The sequence below is a fragment of the Crocodylus porosus genome, unplaced genomic scaffold (assembly GCF_001723895.1).
Source record: "Crocodylus porosus isolate Cpor-Errol unplaced genomic scaffold, CroPor_comp1, whole genome shotgun sequence".
Taxonomy (NCBI): domain Eukaryota; kingdom Metazoa; phylum Chordata; order Crocodylia; family Crocodylidae; genus Crocodylus; species Crocodylus porosus.
In genome coordinates, this window is record NW_017728912.1 from 15,299,827 (window position 1) to 15,311,553 (window position 11,727).

The window sequence follows — 11,727 nt, forward strand, 5'->3', positions numbered from 1 at the left end:
AACAAGGCGTCTCACACATAACACACAATTAAATTTAGGGCTGCTGCCTTGCTGCAGGCCTTTGCCACCTTGTGCTGGATGGTGAATTCCAGCAGGCAATGATCACTGTTGCCCAGGTGGTCGAGCACCCGCTGCCCCCTCACCAAGTCATCACCCGTGGCCAGTAGCAGGTCCAACAAGGCGTCTCACACATAACACACAATTAAATGTCCAGGTTTTGAGACTAGCACTGTGTGTCATCTTTTTCTGTTGATGAAGCCTTGCTCATATAAAATACACATGCATTACACAAGCAACCAATGAATTTAGGTAACAAATCAAACTTGTAACAAGTCTTTTTTTCTCCTTTGGCATAACAGTGTGATAATGGCTAGTTTTGCAATTCTCAATATGAGTCTTTAAAAAGTAGGCATAAAATACAGATTACAACAAAAGCTCTTCACTTCACATTCATTCTATGGTAATTAAATTAACTCAGTAAATTAGCAACGAAGAGCAAATATTTATAAAAGACTTGAAGCTCCCTGTGGTTTTATATGTGCTGTAGAAACCCTAGTGTCATTTTTTATCCTCTTTTCATCAATAAGCAAATGCCATTATTGCAACATTGCTGTTCTTTTCTTCTCCAAACCAGAAAATGGCATTCCAGGCTTGAACTTTGTGGATAAGAATGAGAATAACTAGCCATGAAAATACTCTAAAGCAATATATTTTAAAGGTTAGATTTCATTACAAATCCAAGATTTCAGCTTTGTTAATCTACACTATTTTTCAATATATCTGAGGTAAGATTCATAACACTATATTCAATAACAGATGTCATTCAACATGGCAGCAGAGAAATTATTTTATTGTACTGTAAAAAGGAAATGCTGTAATTACAATCTATTCAAACAACTATCAATTGATAGAAATAAATACTATCACTGATTATATATGTTGAAACTATATGAAGACAAAGTACAATACATGTGTGTCAAACAGTAGAGGGCAACTATTATTTTGAGGAAAAAAAGGAGATCCCAAAAAATGCTCTTATACTCCTCCCTATTTATTTGTCCATGTTTGCACTTATAGGCTTTTCCTGTGACTTAGTTTACTGAAGAGTTCCCTGCTAAACCAAGCCAGTCTTCTGCCATACTTGCTAGTCTTCCTTCACATTGGGATGTGTGTTCCTGCACTCTCAGTAAGGCTTCTTTAATGTACAGACAGCCCTCCTGGACTCCTCTCATCCTCAGTCTGGCTTCCCAGATGATCCTGCCCATGAGTTCTGTGAGTGAGTTGAAGACTGCTTTTCTGAAGTCCAGGGCCCTTACTCTGCTGATCTCCATCCTTTGTTTCCTTTGGATCCTAAACTTAATCATCTCATGATGACTGCTCCCTAAGTTGTCATCCACTAGTACATTCCCCACCAATTCTTCCCTATTTGTGAGCAGCAGGTCAAGAAGATCATGGTCCCTAGCTGGCCGCTACAGCACTTGCACCAGGAAGTTGTCCCCAACACTCTCCAAAAGCTTTCTGAATTGCCTGCATACTGCTGTACTACTCTCCCAGCAGATGTCAGGGTGATTGAAGTCCCCCAAGAGAACCAGAGCTTGTGATTGGGAAACATGTGCTAGCTGAAGAAATCCTCATCCACTACTTCCTCCTGGTATGGTGGTCCATAACAGACACCCACCACAACATCATCCTTGTTGCTCTCACCTAACCCACAGACTTTTAACAGGTCTCTCTCCAGTTTCATACTGGAGCTCTGGGCAATCATATGGCTCTTTTATATAAAGTGCAGCTCCTCCTCCTCCTCTTCCTGGCCTGTCCTTCCTGAACAATTTGTATCATCCATAGCAAGGCTCCTGTCATGAAGCTATCCCACCACAACTCTGTTATTCCAATCACGTCACAGTTCCATGACTGTGCAAGGACTTCCAGCTCTTCCTGCTCGTTTCCCAGGCTCCGTGCATCCATTTACAGGCACCTGAACTAACTATTCAATTGCCCTGATTTTTCAGGAATTATGACAATACCCTTGTTCCCCCCTCCTGCTTCGTCTTCCTCCAGGTCTCTTGCTTCTCCATGTACCTCATGGCTTTGGTCTCCATCTCCCAGTGAACCTAATTTAAAGGCCTCCTCACTCACTTAGCAAGCCTGTCTGCAAAGATGCTCTTCCATCTCATCAGGTGGATCCCATCTCTTCCCTGTAATCCTTCATCTTGAAGGAAAATCCCATGGTTGAAGGAGCCAAATCCCTGCTGATGACACCACCTGTGCAGCCAGGTATTGATCTCCAGGATGCACCCATTCCTGCCCGGGCCCTTTCCCTTGACAAGAAGGATAAAAGAGAACATGACCTGGGCTCCAGATCCCTTCAACCTTGCACCCAGATCCCTGTAGTCACCTTTGATCTCCTCAGGGTCTCCCCTAACAGTATCATTGGTGTCCACATGGATAAGCAGCCTGGCATAGTAGTTGGAGAGCCGGGTGAATCTCAGTTATCCCTCTGTGCCATCTCAGATCCAGGCTCTAGGCAAGCAGCAGACTTCCCACAACAATAGGTTAGGTCAGCAGATGGATCCCTCCATGACCCACAGAAGGGAGTCTCCAACCACCACCACCCATCACTTCTATCCCATTTCTTGATGACAGTTGTCTCAATCCTTCCCACTTGGTGCAACCTGGCCTGTCCTCCTACACCAATGGAACATGCTCCTCCCTTTCTGTGGCCAGGGCTGCATAGCTGTACTCTAGATGAACTGCTGCAGATGGAGGTGAAAATTTCTGTTTGCTGTCAGAAGTCACAAGCTTCCAGCTTCCACCCTCCTGGGAGTCCATGTCCTCTCTCTTTTCTAGTGTTGCCTCTGGCAGTTCTTTCTCCACAGCCCCGGAGGTGTCCTCCAGCATCAAAGACTTCAACTTGGGTGGAATAGCTGTGGGAAGTGGCCACACAGTAATGGAGCAGGAATGAAGTTAGGCAGTTTGGAGATAATTCTGCCCTGGAGTGGCATAACTTTGATCTGAGTAATAAGTGTTTTAAGGTGTCCATGTGCAGTCTGTTAAGAGTTCCAGAAACCTCCTAAACTTACCATGTAACAAGACCCTTAGGAAAGATCCTATTTTACTGGATTTACTTTTGTGCTTGGTTATAAACAAGCCAGGAATGACTTTCTGAAGTGTCATGGCCCTTTTTGATTCATCTCTTAGTCCATTAAGGAGCCGCATTAACAGCCTGATCCAAAGCCTATTGAATCAATGGAAAGCTTTCCATTAACTTTAATAGCCTTCTTGTCAGGCATTTAAAGGTTAAAGAGAGGAAAAATATCCTGATTTTATGTCTAGGTTTGTCTTTGAAGATCCCCTGCCAGTGAATGAAAGTTGAACAATATGTTTCACCAGCCAGTCAATCTTTCTTTCCTCATCTAGTCAAAACAAGGAGGATGAGACAGGAGGAAGTTGTGATCAAGATAATTAAGGCAGGAGACAAAGGCAAGGAAAAAGAGTTGTCTAAGGAACAAAGAAAGGAATATATCAGGCACAGATAATGCTGTTCCTTTACTGAATCTCCTATGTCACTGGGCTGAATAAACTGCTCCTATAGTCTGATTGTGTGCAGTAAGTTATCAACATGTTGTAGCTCCTTCAAGTGGATTTAAGTTACTGTTGTAAGATGCCCCCATACATTCACCATACATCTGACTTTCCCTGTCTCCCTGAACTCAGCCTAAAAACAAGTTGAAATGCCTGGTGATATTTTATTGCATCTGTTGTATTTTGTTACTATAAAGACCATTAGTCTCACATTTTGAAGTATCAGAGAGCTTGGCAAATAGTTTTATACTATTCACAAGTCCAGTCAGTTATTTTTATTGTTTACTTGGTAAAGTGTTTGTAAGGTAAATAGAATGGAATATTTATTTTATTCCCCACAAGCATCATCCACTACAGTGTTCCACTACGAATTTGTACCCATTACTACTTACAGACTTGTGTAAACTTCATTGCACCAACATATTGAAATTATTCTCACAGAGGTGAAACCCGCACTGTGAATCAGAGTTAGAACACCAATAAGTAATTCTACCACCTCCAGATGCAAGATCAAGGGCATTCTAGCTGACACTGCAATTTTAATGCATATCTGCTCCTGCCAGTTACTGGAATCAATGCAAGGCAAAGTTTGGATGGGGGTTTCCCATTCTGCTAAACAAAATACACTGTATAGCATTATCCATTGTAAATATATAGTTTTAGTCATGCTTTTCCCTTCATGGTATCACAACAGCAACATATAATCAATTGAGTTTCTTCACAGTTCTTGCAAAGTCATTAGACTCAGCCCATGGTTACTTCTAGAAACACATTTGTTTTATAAGTAGATTACAATAAATCTCCCCTCTCCCAGCTTAACAATTTATGTATTGGCAATAGTATTTCAGATCAATTTCAACACCCTCAACTTTTTTTCAAGCTTTCTGTTATTTTTTAGATTTAGAGGAAACAAACCCTCTTGGATATACTATAAAACTATACCATTTCTTCACTGCATGCCTTGAAAAAAGAATGCATAATATTTTATATTCACATATTTTTAAAAGTAAATTTGCAAAATATACCCTATATAATAAATAGGAGTAAGGAACATAGGATGATAGAAAATAGGGGCTGGAAGGGACCTCATGGTCTTCTAGTCCAGCCCCCTGCTCAGGGTAGGATCATCTTTGACTAAACCTTGCCCACCAAGTGTATATCCAATCTGTTCTTCAAAATTGCCAAGGATGGAGATTCCATAGTTACTCTAGGCAGCCTGTTTCAAGGCTTGAGCACCCTCATAGTCAGGAAGCTCATCCTAATCTTCAACCTAAATTTCCTCTGCTGCATCTTAAGGATATTGCACATAGTCCTGTCCCCTCTGGCCACAGAGAATAGTTTATCTCCATCCTTTTTGTAGGAATTCCTTTAGCCTATGTGAGGTGATTAGTAAAGTGGGTCGGGGAGGACACCTTTCAGGTATTTGATGACTGTAATGCACACCTCCCCCCTCAGTCTTCTTTTCTGCAGACTAAATAACCCTAGTTCTTTCAGCCTTTTCTCATAATTCATGCTTCCAGGGCCTATTTTTTTTTGTCGCTGTACACTGCATTTTGTTTAATCTGTCTGCATTCTTTCTGAACTGTGATACCCAAAACTGCATACAGTACTTCATTGAGACCTCAGCAGTGCTGAATAGAGCAGAAGAATCATTTCCCTTGATTCGCAAATGACATTCCTACCACTACAGACTAGTACACTGCTGGGTCAGAAGGTAGTGACTCTCAGAATGTTATAAATGATAAATTAGCATATTGTCTTCCACTCAAAGAGGAGGCCTACTGTTTTGTTTTGTTTTTTCTGTTTCATTATGTTTACATTTATTTTCTGTATGTTTTGTTTTATTCAGTAACCACATGAAATACATCAGACATGTCATTTACTTATCTTGTTTTAAACAATAATATCATTAGTAGATAAGAAATAGGAATAAAAATGCTACAGTTCATTCATAAATTAACATATTATCTTTATTTATACTTAGTGTAAGAGTGGTTTAAACTTAATCTTAGTCCAAGGAGGAACTTCTTTCAATCACAAACCTTGATCTCCCAATTGTGGGGAGAGAAGATGGATGGACAAAAACATACAAGGAAGTTTATTTTTAAAGATTTAAGCTTTTAGGATGCCTATATAAGAGCTCTGGTGTGAGGGGGGAGGTGTGCATTTTAATCAGAGAAGCTCTCAAAAGCTGCTCTAATTCAAATGCACACATTGTCTTGTGTATTCAGCATTCCACATTTCAAGATGGTCATGGGGCACTTCAAATAAAACTCATTCAATGAGCTTTAGTTAAAGCACCCCTTCTGCCATTTTGAAACACAGGACACAATACAAGAGATGCTGAAGCATACTGGAGCATTCTGATTTGAACACATCGGAGAAGACTTGATTAATCAAGTCTCCTTCAATGTGTTTGAATTGGAACACATTAGAACATAGGTAAAAGTGCTCCTAGAGACTATGTTGCCAACCCAGACTGCTCCTAGGTCTATCATCTAGCTCAGATTGACTGACCTGACCATCCACAGTAGTTTTCCACCCTGTCCCTACAACAGTCCAGCCTGTCTCCAAATGGTTTCTTGAACCTGAAAACTCAAAACCTCAAAGTTAGGTTTCTACATGGAGCCCTCCCCACCCCCGCCACTAAGAGTCCTTAAGCTAAAGGAATCCCTACATTTTTCCTCCCTAGATACATTTTTTGGATCCTAGGAATAAGAGGGAAAGAAAATGTACTTTGATTTATTTTACATCATTGGACATTGGCCACTGGCTGGAGCTACAGTAGCATTTTGGCTAGGATGTTTTGTTGCTCCTAACAGTACTAAGAACATCTCAGATGTCTAATTCATCGGTCTGGTATTTATTGCCAGGTCAGGAAGGAATTTTAACCCCAGGTCAGTGTGTCATGAACAGAGGGGGAGTTTTCCTTCTAGTTTGGGACACAGTCTTCTTCGTGAAATATGTCAGCACATTTTTACCTGTCTGTTTTTCTGCCTGTTCTGTATCTGTGTCATGTTATAGGACATTTTATAGGACATTTAGTGGGTGTGCTGTGTATTAGTAGCTAGAAGAGATATTCTTGTAGGTACTTTTGGATAGATGCAGCTAGCAAGGGATGTGAAGGGTAACAAGGGTTTCTACAAGTATGTTGGTAGCAAGAGGAGGATCAGAGAAAGTGTGGGTCCCTTACTGAACAGGGGAGGCAACCTTGTTTCAGAGTGATGCCTGACCAACTTGATTGCCTTCTATGGTGATGTGACACCAAGCTTAGAGGAGTAGTAGATACACCTAGATGAATTGGAAGATTGGACTAAAATAAATCTCATGAGGTTCAACAAGAATAAGTGCAAAGTCCTGCACTTAGGATGAAACAATCCCATGTATCAGTACAGGCTGTGGGCTGACTGGCTGGGCAGCAGCTCTGCAGAAAGAAACCTTGGGGGTTACAGTGAACAATAAGTTGAATACAAGCCAATAGTGTGCCCATGCTGCAAAGAATGCTAATAGCATACTGGGCTGCATTGGTAGGTGTGTTGCCACCAGGTGAAGGAAAAAGTGATTATTTCCCTCTATTCAGCACTGGTGAGGCCACATCTAGAGTACTGCGTTCAGTTCCCCCAGACTCACAAAAAGGATGTGGAAAAATTGAAGAGCCCAGTGAAGGGCAACAAAAATGGTGAGGGAGATGGGGGACAAGACATACAAGGTAAGTCTGAGGCAACTGGGCTTTTTTTATTCTAGAGAAGGGGAGACTGAGATGGGATTTAATAGCAGCCTTCCACTACCTGAAGGGGGGTTCAAAAGAGGATGGAGCTAGACTGTTCTCAGTGGTGGCAGATGACAGAACAAGCAGCAATGGTCTCAAGTTGAAGTAAGGGAAGCTTCGTTTAGCTATTAGTAAGAATTTTCTTACTAGGAGGGTAGTAAAACACTGGAACAGGTTACCTAGAGACGTGGTCGAAGCTCCAACCTTGGAGGTCTTTAAGACCTAGCTACCCGAACCTTTGGCTGGGATTGATATAGTTGTACATGATCCTGTCTTGAGCAGAGGGTTGAACTAGATGGCCTCCTGAGATCCCTTCCAACCCTCATCTTATATGATTGTATTCCTTCAGTATCCCAAAATTCAGTGGCCTCTCCTGACTCAGGGCAAATGGGGATGCTGGGGTGCAGCAGGGCCAGGCACAATGCATCATGACTTAGGAATGGTGGGCATAGCAAGTGCCACAGGCCCAGAGCACCCAGCAGCTGTAGTGTCTCCACCACCACCTGGACCAGCTCTTTTCCTGCCAGTGACTGTGTGTGTCAGTTGGGGGGGGGGGAGGGGGAGGGACAGCACCACCTGAGCTCCTGAGAAAAAAGGATAAGGCCCCTCAGAGCAAGCAAGGCCTCCAGGCTTAAGCCTTGATAGTCCTGCGGTCAGCAAAGAGCCACTGAAGCTTGACCAGACCACAAAGCCCCATGGAAGCAGTTTGCTATTGTAGCAGAGTGGGGTCCTAGGGGTGGCCATGGACTCCCCTAGCGCCCCCTACCATGCCAAGGTGTTACTGAAATCATCCTCACAATCTCACCCACCACGTCTTTGATATTAATAATGTTTAAGGGAGGCTGCCCTTAATCCTGTCTGACACGGTGCTCTGATGGGTCTCAGTCTTCGTCCTATCTTGAGTGACTCAGTGCACCCCAGCCTTATGGGCTAGGTGTGGCTCCAACCACCCCTGTACCACACCCCGCAGCCGGTGCGCCCTCTGGCACCGGGGTCCCCATGCTACAATGGAGCCTCTATGAGGCCTCCTCCAACTGCTAATAGCCTCACCCAGTCCTCCAGTATAACGATAACAACAAAACAATAACATAAGCCCCTGGGCTATCACATAAAATCTAAGCCGCCTGGCTAACCATCATTCAAATTCCTACTAGGGAATTCTCCACCCAGTATCCGTGAACAGAAGCTGCTCAAGCCATCAGGCTTCTCTGCTCTGCTCTGCTTGCTCCCACAGAGCTCCTTCTCCCTTGGCTGCTAGTTGAGAGAGAGAGCCCTTACCCTCCTGTCTGGGTCTTATAGTGGTCAGCCCTGCCCCTTCCGGTCAGGTGACTCACCAGGTGTGGGCCCTTAGCTCCTCTTGGTTGCCCCTAGCAACCAGCACCTGAGTCCATGGTGCTGCCTTCCAGGTAGCAGGCACCTTAGTGCCCTGCTACAACTATCATAATGCTTCAGCTGCTCTGTACTGAGAGCAGGTCTGCCAGGGCTTAAACCCAACAGCCCCACTCTCAGTGTGGAGCTACTGTGGCATTTTCAGGAAGATCAGAGAGCCCTGTGACTCTCTGGGTTTGCTCCAACTGCCACAGTAGTGGGTCTGCTCTCTGGTGAGTGGAAGCAGAAAGCTGATAATGCTCCTAGTCCTGCCCCTGTGTATCAGAAATTACATGGGTGTGGCAAGGCTCAGAGCAAGCCAGAAAGCTGAAGTGACTTTCTGTAGGAGCAACCTAGAAACTATATCTACATATCAATGGAGCTCAGTGTCACTAAAGAAAACAAAATAACTAAAATATCCACTGCGAAAACAGTAAATATATCCTGGTGCTAACTGACTTACTGGCCCCAGTAGCCTTTGATCCGCACTACCTCACATCGCATTTTTATATATTTCTCACAGTGCATTTTTATATTTCTTGTCTTTACCATGGCATTTTGTATTTTATATTTTATACTTTTCAATTCTTAAGGAATGTACTCCCTGTAGAATGAAGTTACCACTTGGACCATTGTTAAAACTGCATTGAAATTGTAATTGTAAAGTGATAAAATCTGTTGAGTGAATGTGAGTGAATGATGATCATCAGTAGACAATAGCCTAGCCAAAGGAACTCCATTTTAAACTAATCAAGCTAAAGAACTGATTCCTAGAACTAAGCACTCACCCTATGGACTATTCCTGTAATCCATGACAATACAGCCATTAAGTCAATAAGTAAAAGGGTGGACTCCCGAAACTTCAGGTACCAGCAGGCAGCCCTGTGACTAACAGCTGTCAGGTACTACTCAAGACCCACCTGGGACAGTGACCTCCAGATTGGCAGCCAAGATGATGCTGGGGGAAATTGCACAAGTCTCAGTGGCACCCTCTCATCTAGCATCTGACCTACTGAGACTGAAGGACAAGTAGGCAACCCCTTTCTGGAGAAGACATCACCTTGAAGAAAGCTGACCATCAACAGTAGACTCCAGGGCCTTGGATAGGTAGATACACTGACATCAGTGCTTTCACAATCACTACAGCAGCCACTACACACTATACTATGTGGGTTTGAATGAGTGTGTGTGTGTGTATGTGTGTGTGTGCGCGCGCACTAAGGTGACCAGTACCACCCATACCTCAAAGTTTGCATTTATGTTATTGGTAACTTCCTATCCAACAAACTAGAATTTATTATGATCCCATGAGTTGGTCCTTTGTAGCCAACAGCTGCTCACCAAGCCTCTAGAGGCAAGTTGCAGCTGTGCCAATGAAGTACAGTCAGAGCAGGGTTTTTGCTTTAACCTGTGACTCCTCCACTAAGCTGAACAACACTATGCTCATTAACATTTCTTTGGCTTAAAGTGAAAGGTCTAAGAAGGACCTGAGTACACAGGGAAATTGTAACAGTTGACAGTGGGACAGCACAGTTTAAAGGCTGTGGTATTATGCAGCAAGCTTCAGGGCAGGTACTCAAAAGACAAAGGAGCTTTGATTTCTAGAGCTACTTTTGATGTCATATTTTGAAATAAAACAGTGTTTTGTCAATCTTTTTTTTAAATTATGGAACCCTAAAAAAATGGAGAATGGTGGCATGGATCACACTTAGATCTCTTTCTTTCTCTCTCTCATTCAGTGGCACCAGATCCCACCAGAGGCAGTAGCCTGGTCAGAATGAGGTGCTGCTACCCAGTTATGCTCTGCTGCTGGTGCATCACCTACGGCACACTTTCCTCTGCCATTTCCAGGGGCATATCAGAATATGACTGGCAGCTCCTCAGCCTCCGGGGCTTCTCCCTGCAGGACCTTCAAGTGCTGCCAGATTTCTACCAGGACCTCCTCCAGGCCTGAAGGCTGGTCTCCACCTCCAGGTCCCCCGCAACACTGACCCAGTGTGCTGACCTACTTGTTCAGCCCCTCTTCTGGAACCGCCAGCTGGAGGTGCTGATGGCAGATGTGCCTTAGTTGTGGCAGAGGTTAATCTTGGCTGGTGTCACCCATATCAGAGACCTCCCGGACTACAAAAGGCAGGAGTGGGTGGACCCCGCTGTGCTGGCCCAGCGCATGGGTCTACCCTTGACATGCGCAACCTGCCATTTGGTCCAGGAGAAGAAATATGGCCTACCTCCCGACACCCTTGCTTTCATTTACCAGGTCCTGCACAGTGGCAGTCCCTGCCCCCCTCCATGTCCTCCAGCCCAGCACTCCCCACTCCACCACCTGAGACAGCTGGAGGAAACCAAATTGATATGCTTTTCCATTGTCCATTGCTGCCACTTCTACATGCTTGTGTGCTGCACGTTCCATCATGCCACCCTCATGTCCCACCCAGACACCAAGTGGCAGGACCTGCTCAGTGAGGACATAGCCGGAGCACCTCAGCGGTTGAGCCTGTATTCCACCCTCATCCCACAAGCCACTGGGGATCTCAGCTGGTGATTCCTCCATAGAGCCATCACAATGGGCTGGTTGAACTTAACCCCCCACCTTTTATTTTTGGGCACCCCATCTGTGGCCCTACCAAGTCCCAGGACCTCCTGATCAACCTCATCCTGGCCCTGGCCAAGTGGGCCCTGTACATGACCAGGAAGGAAGCACTGTCTGGGAAGGTGCCCAGAAACTGTGGGACTCCTGTCACTCCACATGGGGTTACTAGTTATATCATGGGCCCTAAGGCACACTTGGCTGAGTGTTACAAATAGACAGGCAGCCTCTGGCTATGGAGGGAGCTGCAACAAGCTCTGCCTGCTGTCCTTTGGCTGCCTGCTGCTGCAGCTGGCTCAGCCTCTGGCTGCAGGTGGGGAGCTGGAGCAGCATCAGCACAGCCACCTTTCATAGACCCCTTAGCCCCCTAGACATGCTTCACAGACCTCCAGGAATTGGGGTTGGGGCCCCATGTGGCTCC